We start from the raw sequence: 16045 nt of genomic DNA on the forward strand, positions 1-16045 counted from the left end.
CATTACAAACAATAATAATAATAATAATAATAATTATTATTATTATTATTATTATTATTATTATTATTATTATTATTATATAATTGGATTACAATACACAATATAGAGTGACATGCTAAATATGATCCTGGTAACTTTTAAACCTTGTGGATACATTATTGTTGCATTCCAAACTAGCATGTTGGGTCGAATGGCCTCCTCTCGTTTGTAAACTTTCTTATGTTCTTATGTTCTTATTAACTCATGTCTGAGGGCCACAGGCATAGTGGTGGTGGGACTAATCTAATGGGGGCACATACTGGTTTGGACTAAACTACTATGAAGAGACATGACATTAATCCCCAGCTACAGTGAAATGCCATCATAAAATGTGACACCTGATTTGGTCAAAATAAATTGTTGAAATCAATAGAATCAGTTGAAAATGCAGATTATATAATTTAATGTAAATGGTACCAACCCATCTAAGTGACAAGAAAAGCACTCTTTGAAAAAGAATCACAATTATCACAGGAACCTTATGTAACTTTGCTATTAATTAATTTTGAACCTGAATAGGGTTTGGAACTAAATCATTATGGAAATAGGGAGATCTCTCCTGTTGTAAAAATGCAAAATGCCTCTGCATGTTTTTCTCTTCCAGATTTGTGTGAGCTAATTGGCAGCCTAAGTGATCCCATAACATCTGTCATTACTTGTTCTTTTTCATAATATGATTTGGATATATTACTGGGTCTTGTCAGTCTTGTGCGTGTGTGAAGTGAAATTAAATAGGTAGCTGTGCTGTGCTTTGTGCATGTTGTAATAGAAGGAAACATTTGGTAAGATGGCATTGTGGGCTCAATTGAGGCACAAAAGTAACATTTGCAGCTGTAAATTAAAAAACATTTTAATTGTGACTTTTTTGTGTGACAAGAGTCCTACACTAACTGAAATTGAGTGAATAGGCAGTAAAGTAACTATGACTTCAATAATTGGAAAATGGGCAAATTCATCTTCATTTATCAGTGTACTATGGAAGTTTACGAATCTATGTTCTTTAATTTACTTCAACAGACCAATGATGTGAAACCATTTTCAATGAGGGTAGATGATGCTAGAGGACTTGAGAAAATACTTGTTTCTTGGAGAGCATCAGCTGGTATAAGTCACATATGGCAATAGTCACTTCTGAGTGATGGTAGCCTTCAAGTATAAATCTCAACGGTCAGTAGAGAAATGGAAAAGAAACAATGGCAGCCACAACCAATAAAAGTGTAGAAGAATGAAGGTGCCAAGCATCTCTGAGCCAGCAGTGTCAGGCTAAAGTGAGTGGCAGTATTGCTGTGAGTAGTGTGACAAAGCTGCTCCACTCCAAAGCCTGTGAAGAGGGTATTATAGCCAGAGAAAATATTTGTGTTGGGAAGATGACACTCTCCAATCCTTAAACAGCTCTCATCTGTCAGTGATCACTGCAGCCAAACACACTCCTGCCCATTGTGTCCCACAGAAAGTAGCAGTGGATGAGGCAAGGCGGGACTGGGGGGGATTGGGGGGGGTGGGGGGGAGTGCGACAGAGAGGGCTCTTTTGGTAAGCCAAGAGTTAAACAATTGCATTGTGTTCACCTACTTCAGAAACGGAGCGGGGAAGGTGACGGTGGGGGCAGTCGACATTGCAAATCACTTTAAAACAAAAGCGACCTGCTGCGGAGGGCTGATAAATTGGGCTTCATCCTCCTTTCCCGGCCCCCTCATTAGGTAAGTCATCACCCAGAAAGGGAGAAGTGAGAGTGAAGGAATTTCAAACACACACACACACATCGCTCCTGTCCCCCAATTACTTTCAAGCTCAAACAAATCAAGCTGTGCAATGAATGCTGATTGTTATATATTATTTGACACTCTGTGAGCTGTGAGCTTCTGCACTGTTTTTTGGGGGGGCATTGCCTGGATAAACCTGGGGGAAGTAAAAGCATTTTCCTCACAACTGGGACCTGTGTTTCCTCTGTGGGAAGTAGTTAGTAGTGTTAATTGTCTGTTCACTTCTTTATTCATTCATATACTTTGCTTCATCATTTGAAGATCTTGGTATGAAACTGTTCAGTAAAGCCAGGTGTGAAATTCCATAGAGGGTTTGCATAATGAACTTCAGTTATACAGTGACAACTCCCCTAAGTTTTTGCATTGCCTTGATCAGACTTGTTACTGACTTGCTATTCAGATAAAGTAACAGACTGACTGACAGATCTAGACCCGCCGAAAGTCTACTTTTTCAAATAATTATTCATATAATTTTGTATCACCATAAACTATTTTGAATGTGAATTGATCTTTTATCTAGTTATCTAAACCATGTCTGGTGAACTTGCATTTAGTATGTTAATTTCCCTTTCAGGTAGACACATTCACTGTTCCTGCAAATAATTGAATCTATTATAAATAAAGACAATGGCTATGGCTTTCACAAAACATAAATACTGCTGCTGTCTGAGTATTGGAATTGGTGATGATATCGGAAGCAGGGAAAATATTGGTTTCCCCACGTTCTGTAGACCTAGATGCCTTTCTCATACAGTAGTAAAAAATGTCCAAGGATTCGTACAGATATCTATGGTTCTGTGGAAGCTGTTGGAAAATGCCAAAATGACAGAATCATCAGTTAAGGCCAGCCACTGTGGATGGTGTGTTGCTGTGTCTTTACATTTCCAAATTGTATAAAGGTGTTTAAAAGCAACAAGACTTAAATGTGATATGTTAATAAAAAATGTGGTGTGTTATCATGTTTCAGGATATAAGTAAAATTATACAGGGTACATTAAATCAATACATTATTTGATTGTATGAATGTTTTTGTTTTCTTATTTATTTACCAATATGTGTCAAGATAGGAAGTCAGTAAACTAGTATTTAATAGTTTTGGACTTTAATACAATTATTGTTAGAGTATTCTTTATGTACTTTTTGCAATATCATATTTTTTTTAATTTCTTGACATAGTTTAGCCTAGAAAAAGGAGTGGGAGATTTACTATCTTCAATCAGAGGCTAGTCAAATACTAACCTTTTCTGTCAGAGCAGTTGCCGAGGACCAAATTACAAATTCAGTTTCATTTTTCCCCTATTTACCAGTAATCATACGGTTAGTAGGAGAACAAGGCTTTGGCATTGGTCAAAATAAAATAAATAAATGAATTGATGAATAATTTAATAAATACCTCTCTCCTTTTGGGTCTCCTAGGATTACTGGCATTGTTCAGATGTCCGCATGACCTTTCGGGATCAGAGAACAGGTTGTTGAAACATTTGTAACATTTGGCAAAGACAATCTCGCCAGCCATTGAAAAGATAAAAATCCAATCTCCCCCCTTCTCAATTTACACACACACACACACACACACACACACACACACACACCCATCCTATAACCTGCACTCCCCCTTCCCACCTCCCCAACCCTCCACCAAATCTCCTTTATCTTTTACCAACCAGATGGGTTCCAGGAATAATAGATAAACCGCAATGGGTCCCCATTCAATTTGTCTTGCCTGCTCTGAAGGGGCTTGTAAGCCTTCCCTTTGCAGTTGTGTTATAGTAGCTAGGGGAGCTATTCTGTGTCAGGACATAATTACCTCCTAATAGCTGTTGTAGGGATAAAGCCCTGGATCTTTTTTTTTTTGTCAGCAAAAAGGGAGAAGTCTATTTCTTGGGGGTATTGAAGGGCTAATCTGACACTGAATAGTCAACATTACATGTGGTAAAACAGCCACTATATTTACCTGCTGTTGTGCATGAGTACAATCTCTCCTACGTTTTTCCCCTTTATCTTTATCTCAGACAAACATTTTTTTAAGTCATTGCGCAAGCTTGTTAGCTTTTGAAATATACAATGTTACTTACACTTTGAGAGGGAGTCAAAAAGAAAATAGCCCATTTTTATTTTTTTATTTTTAAGGAAGATTAGTCGGATTAATGATGGCTCACATATGCTCCAGCTCACTATTGGTATTCAAGACACCACAGACCCCTACTGCCACCCAGGCTGATAAAACTCAGAGCACTGGAGGGAGAAAGGGAGAAGGGGAGAAAGAGAGAGAGAGAGAGAGAGAGAGAGAGAGAGAGATAACATTTCCACAAACTAAGGGGCACAATTAATATCCATGCCTCTGCAAGATATACCTATGTCAGCAAAGAACTGTGGTCTGTGGTTTCTGTAGATATCTGTAAATGCTCTGTGTATTCCTGCATTATCCTCTGGCATGTAACACAAGTTAACACTGCTCCCCCTACATCTTTTGGCAAAACTTGTGTAACCTTGTCCTGCCATTAAAGGTATTTTCAGAGAGAGTTAAGACAGACAGAGACAGAGACCGATAGTTTGAAGAGTTGAAAGAAAACCAGAACGTTCATTCACAATTCCTGACATTCCAGTTAAGTGTATGGGAGGCCAAAGTTCCAGTAGACAAGGTCTTGACTGAAGTTCATCAGAAAACAAACTAATCATACTGGGTAACCATTGATCACAGCATGCTGGAGTAGTTTGTCAGCAGTCACGAATGACAATTAGACTCAGTATGCCGCATAAAACACAATATTTCACAAAATGATCAAGTTAAGTTTACAAAAAGGGATAAAGGGTTGGCATGCAAACCAGCTGATTATATATTTTAACCACAGATTTTGCCTACATATTCTGGTATGGACCTTTCAAATGCATTTGAAAAAATCCCAAAATAAAGAAAAAAATATGGCATATAAACTATAGCAGAAACACTACTTGAGTCTCAGAGGATTCCAGCAGTCGAGTCTACAGTACCTACCTACAGTAATCTCTCACTACACCTCAGCAGAAAAGCTAAACATACAAATAAAAACCCAGAAATGCTAAAATCTGTATGGAAATGAATTAAGCATTCCACACAATATTTAAAGTCATTCTTTCTGTCATTAACAGACAGATATGGACGTTTAGTTATCCCTGCCTTATGTTTGTATGAATTTAATAATTACTCAAAACACACATCTTAAAATGACTAAATCTAAAACATCATGAGAAATATCAAAATATATATCAATATATTTTTCGATGTAAACATATTATATTAGGTGCTTCTTTGTTAAGAGACACAATGTTTTGACAAAAGTCACTGCAATATTGAATTCAAGTCCGTCATTTTCTCAGGATGGCTGTCCTCGCTTGTTTTTCCTTTTTTTGTAGGAATAATTAGCTTTTGAAGTTTTCAGCGGATCAACACAGATGGCTTCCTCGAGATTTGCTGTAAAGAGCAGAGGCTGAAATCCACAGGGGATAAAATGCTGTATTTTATTTTGTGGTGGGAACAGCAAACTGAATTACACAGACCTAAGCTGATTGAAGATGGAATCTTAATTAAATTATTTTTCTTTTTAGTTACTCATTTATTTATTTATTTATAAATTGTGTATTTTTTAGAAATGTTCACAGATAGTATTGCTTTTAATGCAGAGTGAATTACAGAATGAAGTCAACAAATGAGAATTGTCTAACAAACTGTAAAACAACTGTTCCCCTCTTAACCAGCTTTCCCCTGGACTACCGAGCGATTGACAGATGTTGCTTCTGTTTAGATGATTGACTGTGCCAACTTGCTCTACCAGTGGAAATATTTTCTATAACCAAATGTGGGTTTGCAGGGGGAGTGAATTAGTGTTGTGTTACACTGAAGAATTCTGGTGGCGCAGTAGGTGCAACATTGATATTCTTCCCCCTAGCGTTTTATCTTTTTAAATTATGGGACATGTTTTCAAAAGGATTCTGCAGAAGGTGGTATTTGTATTCCCCTACAGTTCTGCCTATCTGGTGTAGTGGCCTTGATCTCTGGTTGACTGAGGGCAGTCAGACTAACAGACAAGGCACTGACCCTGTCTATCAATCCGACTTGAGTGTCTTATTTCACTGCACATCTTGCTGTATGTTTTTGGTGGTACTTAACTTGCCCCTACCATTTGCATGATAATTCAGAGGATTGTGTATTTGTGTAATCTGGGACCTGCTCACAGCTCAGCTCAGCCACTGTACCGCTGAGATTGAAAAATAATTATTTTGCTTTGAACTTTGATTGCTTCTGTAATTTGCTGCAACAGTTTACCATTATCATTTGGTTTACATTTACATAGTTTCTGTTCACGGTTTGCTATGACCAATATAGCAATGCCACATCTCCTGTAAATGCTGGTACCTCATCTAGACCAGAAGTGTCTCCCCTTTATCTTTCTGGCTTCAATCTCAAAGAGAGATTAAGACAGTGATCTAAACTGGAGCCATACATTGCTCAGTTTTCATTTGGTTATAAAAGGCTTTCTCTAATGGCTGCCTGATAAATAACCCCTTAAGAAGATCACTCTTTTAATCAAAGGTTCACTTAATAAAATGATGGGAAATACATCAACTGTGTTCTTGATCTCAGGATGAAATGGGATTGCATTGGTGTAACCTATGGGGCAGGGGGGAAGACATTAGATATTGTACAAAAAAGATAATATAAGAATATAGCCTTGGTATGCTATGACCATTAACTTGTACTTGAACAATTAATTAATATGAAGTACCACACTCAGGGGATTGTCACATTTTAAACCTTTTAAATTATTGAAATGTTTATTAACTGACAGATATCACTTGATGGAGGCAATGCCTCAAAAAAGCAGTGAATTGAATTGATTTCCCAATATCAGTAATTTCGCTTTTAATTAAATCATTGTGGACCTTAAAATGAAAGGGGATGTGATGCATCTTTTTGTCAATTGTATCAGATATCTGTTTTGGTTGTTTTTAAGGAATAAGAGGTGATGATCCCCTAAATGCATGCCTTCTTATCAATGACGGCACACACCCCGGAATATAGTCCGAGTTTGGCCCCTTACCTATCTACTCACAATGTCCCTGTTCTATGTTTGTCATAGAATTTGGAACATTCCTACAGTACCTTGTCAAGCTATCTCTGGTTACCTGTCCAGACTGAAATAGTGGTTCGAATCTGCATGTTGCCAGTCAAACCACCATATAGTGGCTTGGGTTATATTTTCATATAATCAAATTTTGATGTTGGCCCATTGGTCATTCCTGCGGTGGCAAGGGGCCTTAAGTGCACTAAAGGATGTCAGGAAGGCCTCAAGCATCTCCTCTTTTAAATTGTAAACTAAAAAGATTATTGTCTTGTTCATACTGTAACACACTGCATTTCTCTACAAAGTAGGGACTGTTTGCTTTTTCTTGAAAAGCATTTTCCTTGGTTGGTGTGACAAGTGACTTAAGGATTTAATGCAAAACTGTTGTAGCTGTCCCATTGAAATACACTACATATTTATCTGCATTCATCACCTTAATACAACAAGAATATTGCCTGTTTATTTTTCAATCCAAATGTGCAGTTTGTGATTCAAATTATCATATATGTGATACATTTTAATATTATATAAGGCAAATTGACTTGTTATTTCACTCAGGTGCAGCAGGTTCAAAGAATAGACTTCATGTTACTTTGCCTCTGTAAAATCTATTTTATATAAAATTAAGGTATATAAAGTATACACACATAGTCTGGGCAGCAGTGAAGTGAACTGCACAGTGCAATTCTGAAATCGTCCGGTTAAAATGCATTTCTTAAAAGCATACATATTACAGAATACATTATGAACACAGACCATGTTATTGAAACTTAGCCAATTGTTAACCCTTGGACCAGATCCATTCTGGTTGTTACCATGATACAAGTTAAAACAAGTAACTGCAGTTTTTAGAACAACTTGGACTGGGTACCAGAGGACTTCAAAACCTGCTCTACATTTTCCCAGCATGCTGTACAAAGGTTATCCACCCGAAAAGAATTCAATGACATACAGTGAACAGGGTTGTTTTGAAGCGCAGTTTAAGAGCATTGAACTATTATGCATTAGGGTTTTATGCTTACTATTTGTAGCCGCCCCCCACCCTAGCTACCAATTGAATGTATGCTTATGTTAAATTGGAGGCGGACAACCTCTATTCTTAGATTTCCATGTACAGTGAGGGAAAAAAGTATTTGATCCCCTGCTGATTTTGTACGTTTGCCTACTGACAAATAAATGACCAGTCTATAATTTTAATGGTAGGTGTATTTTAACATTGAGAGACAGAATAACAACAAAAAATCCAGAAAAACGCATTTAAAAAAAGTTATAAATTGATTTGCATGTTAATGAGGGAAATAAGTATTTGATCCCCTATCAATCAGCAAGATTTCTGGCTCCTAGGTGTCTTTTATACAGGTAACGAGCTGAGATTAGGAGCACTCTCTTAAAGGCAGTGCTCCTAATCTCAGCTCGTTACCTGTATAAAAGACACCTGTCCACAGAAGCAATCAATCAATAAAATTCCAAACTCTCCACCATGGCCAAGACCAAAGAGCTGTCCAAGGATGTCAGGGACAAGATTGTAGACCTACACAAGGCTGGAAAGGGCTACAAGCAGCTTGGTGAGAAGGTGACAACAGTTGGTGCGATTATTCGCAAATGGAAGAAACACAAAATAACTGTCAGTCTCCCTCGGTCTGGGGCTCCATGCAAGATCTCACCTCGTGGAGTTTCAATGATCATGAGAACGGTGAGGAATCAGCCCAGAACTACACAACAGGATCTTGTTAATGATCTTGTTAAGGCAGCTGGGACCACAGTCACCAAGAAAACAATTGGTAACACACTACGCCATGAAGGACTGAAATCCTGCAGCGCCCGTAAGGTCCCCCTGCTCAAGAAAGCACATGTACAGGCCCGTCTGAAGTTTTCCAATGAACATCTGAATGATTCAGAGGAGAACTGGGTGAAAGTATTGTGGTCAGATGAGACCAAAATCGAGCTCTTTGGCATCAACTCGCCGTGTTTGGAGGAGGAGGAATGACCCCAAGAACACCATCCCCACCGTCAAACATGGAGGTGGAAACATTATGCTTTGGGGGTGTTTTTCTGCTAAGGGGACAGGACAACTGCACTGCATCAAAGGGACGATGGACGGGGCCATGTACCGTCAAATCTTCGGTGAGAACCTCCTTCCCTCAGCCAGGGCATTGAAAATGGGTCGTGGAAGGGTATTCCAGCATGACAATGACCCAAAACACACAGCCAAGGCAACAAAGGAGTGGCTCAAGAAGAAGCACATTAAGGTCCTTAAAGTTGTGACAATGTTGTGAAATGACACTGAGACAATAGGAATGGGCAAATAACATGTAAAATAATAATAATTGGTTATAATACAGCTATTTATATAACATGTTTTTCCATTAATATACATGCGTAAAAATAATTTTAAAAAGTATAAATACAACATGTGCTAAACATCCTCTACTAGTAGCTTTTTAAAAATATATGAACAACTGAAGTTTCTGTAATATTGCTACAACATTATGTCTGACATAATCAAATCTCCAGCATTTTATACATTTTGCAACAATGGTATTTCTTCTGTAGCAGAGTCACAACCTTATGGAAAAGTTCTGAAATGTTTGGACAAAGTTGTGTGCTAGGTTCATGGGAATGCTTCCAATTGGCCAAACTCTTCCAGAATTAGGTGGGGTTTGAGTTTGATAGGGTTTCCTTAGCTTGTCTCACAGCAGTGACTCTTGTAGCTTATCAGATGCCTCTGAGCTCTCCACTGTTGTCAGTGAGTGTTACATGAATTCTCCCCATGATGAAATTAGTATGCAGTTTGCAAGTGGACCTGCAGAGTGAAAAAAAAGTGGATGGCTCTGAAATATATGTTTCTGAGAAAGTGTTAACTGCCTATATCCCACCAGCTTTATATTAGTATTTTTTTTTTGTTTAGTTTGTTGAGAATGTGCGATTACAAAATGGGGAGAGAACAACATTAATTGAATTCTCTAAGTTGTTTTAGTCTTTATCTCTACATGACATTCATTTTATTACATTACTTTTAATACCAGAAACTTCCAGAGCTCGTGTATATTCAGCAAAACAGTTTGGTTTTAGCTCATTTGACTTCTATATAGAAAAACTATAATTATTTATATTTGGACATACGGGTTGGACATGGGGCTAGACATAATAACATTTGAACATGGCTTCTACACTCACCTAAAGGATTATTAGGAACACCTGTTCAATTTCTCATTAATGCAATTATCTAACCAACCAATCACATGGCAGTTGCTTCAATGCATTTAGGGGTGTGGTCCTGGTCAAGACAATCTCCTGAACTCCAAACTGAATGTCTGAATGGGAAAGAAAGGTGATTTAAGCAATTTTGAGCGTGGCATGGTTGTTGGTGCCAGACGGGCCGGTCTGAGTATTTCACAATCTGCTCAGTTACTGGGATTTTCACGCACAACCATTTCTAGGGTTTACAAAGAATGGTGTGAAAAGGGAAAAACATCCAGTATGCGGCAGTCCTGTGGGGGCGAAAATGCCTTGTTGATGCTAGAGGTCAGAGGAGAATGGGCCGACTGATTCAAGCTGATAGAATAGCAACTTTGACTGAAATAACCACTCGTTACAACCAAGGTATGCAGCAAAGCATTTGTGAAGCCACAACACGTACAACCTTGAGGCGGATGGGCTACAACAGCAGAAGACCCCACCGGGAACCACTCATCTCCACTACAAATAGGAAAAAGAAGCTACAATTTGCACAAGCTCACCAAAATTGGACAGTTTAAGACTGGAAAAATGTTGCCTGGTCTGATGAGTCTCGATTTCTGTTGAGACATTCAGATGGTAGAGTCAGAATTTGGCGTAAACAGAATGAGAACATGGATCCATCATGCCTTGTTACCACTGTGCAGGCTGGTGGTGGTGGTGTAATGGTGTGGGGGATGTTTTCTTGGCACACTTTAGGCCCCTTAGTGCCAATTGGGCATCGTTTAAATGCCACGGCCTACCTGAGCATTGTTTCTGACCATGTCCATCCCTTTATGACCACCATGTACCCATCCTCTGATGGCTACTTCCAGCAGGATAATGCACCATGTCACAAAGGTCGAATCATTTCAATTTGGTTTCTTGAACATGACAATGAGTTCACTGTACTAAACTGGCCCCCACAGTCACCAGATCTCAACCCAATAGAGCATCTTTGGGATGTGGTGGAACGGGAGCTTCGTGCCCTGGATGTGCATCCCACAAATCTCCATCAACTGCAAGATGCTATCCTATCAATATGGGCCAACATTTCTAAAGAATGCTTTCAGCACCTTGTTGAATCAATGCCACGTAGAATTAAGGCAGTTCTGAAGGCGAAAGGGGGTTAAACACAGTATTAGTATGGTTTTCCTAATAATCCTTTAGGTGAGTGTATAACAATAAATTAAGTTGCAATAGAGTGCAGATGTGTATTCTGCAATTTGCGGATAGGTCAAATTTTGATTTGATCTAGCCCTTATTGAGGGGAGTTTACCCAAGTTAGTTTCAAAAAGCTATATTCTCAGATTAGGTTATGTGCTACACTTAGTTATAATGCTGAGATTTACTTATTTTCCCCTTAAATACCCATATACTGGTTGTTCTTGTCTCCTTCTGGCAGCTTCATAAAAAAAAAAAAAAACATTTCTATGGCATTGATGAGACCAAAACAAAGGTTAGAAAACAACTGTGAAATATTCTGACATATTTGTGTAAATTAAATGAGTTGCCAGTTATTTGTTTGTTGGTAAACAAATGGTAAAAGCTTTATAATCAGGGAATACTACTAAAATGATTATAAAACAGCTTTTATTTTACAGAATCCAAATGCTAATGTACAGTTAGTTCCATAAATATTTGGACAGTGAGACAACTGTCATTATTTTGGCTCTGTACACCTCCACAATGGATTTGAAAAGAAACTGCCTGAAGTCTGGAACCCATAGACATGCTGAGTTTCTTCCCTGGTGATGCTCTGCCAGCCCTGCACTGCAGCTGTCTTTAGTTCCTGCCTGTTCTTGGGGCGTTTTGCCTTCAGTTTTGCCTTCAGCAAGTGAAATGCTGCTCAATTGGATTCAGGTCAGGTGATTGACCTGGCCATTACAGAACATTTCACTTCTTTGCCTTAAAAAAGTCTTGGGTTGCTACCGTGTCCATCTGCAGTGTGAAGCGCTGTCCAGTGAGTTTTGAAGCTTTTGTCTGAATCTGAGCAGATAATATAGCCCTAAACATTTCAGAATTGTGAATTCTGCTTTTGTCCACAGTCACATCATCAATTTAGGGGCTGTTTTTGTGGCTTACCAATGGTTTTGTGGTAAACCCTCTATATTTACTATATCTTCTCTGATGTCTTCTCTGATCGTTGACTTTGACACCGATACACCTACCTCCTGAAGGGTGTCCTTGATCTGGCCAACTGTTGTGAAGGGGTTTTTCTTCACCAGGAAAATAATTCTTCTGTCATCCACCACAGTTGTTTTCCGTGGTCTTCCAGGCCTGTTGGTGTTCCTGAGCTCACCAGTGTGTTCTTTCTTTTAAGAATGTACCAATTCTACCAGTTGATTTGGCCACACCCAATGTTTTTGCTTTCTCTCTGATTGGTTTATTTTGATTTCTCAGCCTAATGATGGCTTGCTTCACTTGCTTACTCTTTGGACTTCATATTGAGGGTTAACAGCAACAGATTGCAGATGCAAATGCCACATTTGAAATCAAATCTAGACATTTTATCTGCTTACCTGTAATTGAACTAATGAGGGAATAACACACACCTGGCCATGGAACAGCTGAGATGGCAGGGCAGTCAATTGTCCAATTACTTTTGAGCCCATAAAATTGGCGGGACCACATATATTCATTGACGTAATTCCTACACTGTTCACACAATTTGGATGTAACTACCCTCAAATTAAAGATGAAAGTCTATACTTATCATTTCCTTTCAAATCCATTGTGGTGTCGTACAAAGCCAAAATGATTGCACATTCAGACATAAAACAAGCACATTGAATTGTAGGTTCAAGAAACCATTGCCAAGATTCATTAATATAGATTTAATTCTGCATGCAGCAACACAAAAATATCTGTGTACAAACAAAGCCTTATTAAATAATTGGTCACACTTTAAAGTAAGGTACCATGATTCTTCCTGAATTAATATATGAATACCACAGGATTAACACATCAATATGTCAGTCACTTATTCAGAGTTCTTATGTTAATCACATGTATAACAGAGTTAGGGTTAGGGTTATGGTAAGTGCAGGTTCATGTGCTCAACATGAGAACTCAGATGATGTTTATGATGTATTGATGTTTAAATCCTATGGTATTCATATACATGAGGAATCTCAGTACCTTATTATAAAGTGTTACCAAATAAGGCTTATTAAAGCACAACTGATCAATAAAGGCTTAGTATAAGACATAATCACTAATATTATAGCAGTTTTATGCTAGGGTATTCATTTTATAGTAATATTACCAATACCCAGCTTTTGAACAATGTTTTCATTTGCTTCTGCATTACATGTCTGTAAGAGTGTTTCTCCCATCTTATTCAAGCCTAAGACACAGTACAATTTAGGCTGTTGTATGCTAACACCTCCTGCCTGCCCAACCCACCAACTTTTCAACAAAAACAGACTGAGACTCGAGCTTGTTTAATTATTTATTTATTACATCTTTAATGAGGAGGTCTTCCTCAAACAAGGAGCTATATCAATCTTAAAATATATATTATCAGCAAACACCCCATATAGATACTCATGTGTGCTTGCTTTACATTTATATGAATCTAGATATCATCTGATACACCAAACTGCCCATATGAACTGAGCAATATACCTAAATAAGCCACCAACTGAGAAATTAATTAGCCATGTACTTCCAAAAATGACAGACATTCTTCTGCCTGGCTTCCAAATGTATGCTGGCATGCACATAGTTAAGTAGACTACAGTAGTGTGCTCACCGACAAAAACTGACACCCAAACTCTTATAATTACTAACGGAGTTCTAATCAACAGCACATATCTTTAAAAGGGAGACATTTCTGTGATATCAGATTCTCTTTTCTTCGTGTGACATTTCACATAAATAATAAAATGCAAGGATTTGCGAGCATTTCCATAACTCCTTTAATGTCCCAAGGCCTCGATTTTAATCCAAACTCGTTCTGCATTTATTACCATTTGTTACACTAACAAGTGAGATTATGAGAATCCCTAATGAAGGCTCGCAGTGAACTGAACTTGCTGATTAAAATGCCACTTTTAACAGCCGCGCACATTTATCCATCTGATTTGCATAATCTTATTTAGTATGAGTAAACAAGCAAACAGACGGCCAAAAAAAAAACAGGGGGGGGGGGAGTAACTAAAAGAAAACGACAAAACAAAAAAATGGGGAGTTTGGAAGCAAAATCTGGGCAGGCCCGTCTCTGCCACGGCCTCCGAGCATCACGGCTCTGGTTCACTCTGCTGGTCGGGTTGCCGGCGTCTGTTGCTTCACTGTCCGATCCCTCCCTTCCTCCAGCGCATGCGTGCGTCTCTAGTCTACAGCGCTCCCTGCTTTTATAGGCAGAGCAATAGGGTCAGGGTGCAGGTGATGGTAATCAAGGAGGTGATGCGGGGACGTCCATGTGGCAATGGTTGGCTGTTAACTTAAATAACACAAGTGAAGCAATAAACCAATTCAAAAACAATTGAGGAAAAAAACAATAAAGGAAACCAAAAACAAGGATATGAATATGTGGAAATAACAAAGAGAACCCATCACATAAGATCATTTAGTGCACTCAATAATAATTAGTGAAGAAGGGACAATATTGAAATAATAAGTGATTAAGGCCAGTCACGCCGCGCTCGTGACACTATTTCCTTAACTTTGTATTTTCTTCAAAAAGAAAGTGTGCAAGTGGGTGTGCAGCTGCAGAGTTCAGGGGTGGGAGAGGTGGGAGTCTGAGGTAAACCCAATGTGCAATGCCGTCTCCTGTCGCTAAAGTCCAGTGCCATCTTTGAACAGCGTGCAAGGCTATCAATGGGACGCCACACGTCCTGCAACGGCCACGGGAACTATCAATGCAGAGATTCAACTGTCCTCTATTGGGATTTAAAGGAAATATGCACACAATGTTTCATATGACACAATTTTGACATGTTATTATTATTATTATTATTATTATTATTATTATTATTATTATGACAGTATCTGTGCGTTTATGTATACCTCAACAAATTATTAAGTGTGCTCAGTAGGCTACTATATGTTCTGCACAGACGTGATTCCTTTGTACACAAAGGGCAATGCACTCAAGGCTGTTATCAGTATCTGCTTTGGTAACTCAAATTTAACATATGTACCTGTCTCACATTCTTCCATTTTACAGAACTAAATCATACTTGCATGAATGCATTGCATGCAGATGTTCATACTTTTCGGAGCTGCGAGTGTTTGATATTGCTACTGCAATAAGCCATTTGTCCAATCCAATAACAGGGGTTTGGAGTCGGTGCAAAAGGTACTGGCAGTGGGCACACTAACAGTGCCCAATGAAATACGGTGTCTGGAGATTGTGCATTTAATGACCCCTCAGGTGAACATCATTACAAAAAATATATAAATATGTATGTGGTGCTTGTTAAGCCATTATTTATGTTGCTCACACTAGCGGTTATTTGTGTCCAATGTTGATGCGTAAAAGGACCCATTTGCACAATTTCACTTTTGATGTTTGAAGTTCTGTTTAAACCTGACATAAAGTGTAGAGGCTATACAATACAGTGCTAAGCAAACTTGCAGACTGCTGCTAACTATTCCCTAACTGGTTGCTCTTGACTGGCCCCTCCCATATCTAACAATTATCTACAAGTTGCAGATTCTATATACATAAATAGATAAACAAGGATCAATATTTTTGTAGTCATATATTGTATAATTATATAATTTAAATCACATTCCACCAACATACCTGTTTTTTCATTTTTCAGATTGTCAATGCGCCACAAAGAATGTAGTTCTATGCTGCAACGAGTACCAAGTTTTTAAGATATGTATTGTAAAATACATGTTGTGTTTTTAGTTTTTAGACAGAATTTCGTGTCGTTATTTCAATCTGAAATAATTGAAAATGCTGTTTTTAA

This window comes from Amia ocellicauda, chromosome 6, assembly GCF_036373705.1.
Source record: "Amia ocellicauda isolate fAmiCal2 chromosome 6, fAmiCal2.hap1, whole genome shotgun sequence".
In the NCBI taxonomy this organism is placed as follows: domain Eukaryota; kingdom Metazoa; phylum Chordata; class Actinopteri; order Amiiformes; family Amiidae; genus Amia; species Amia ocellicauda.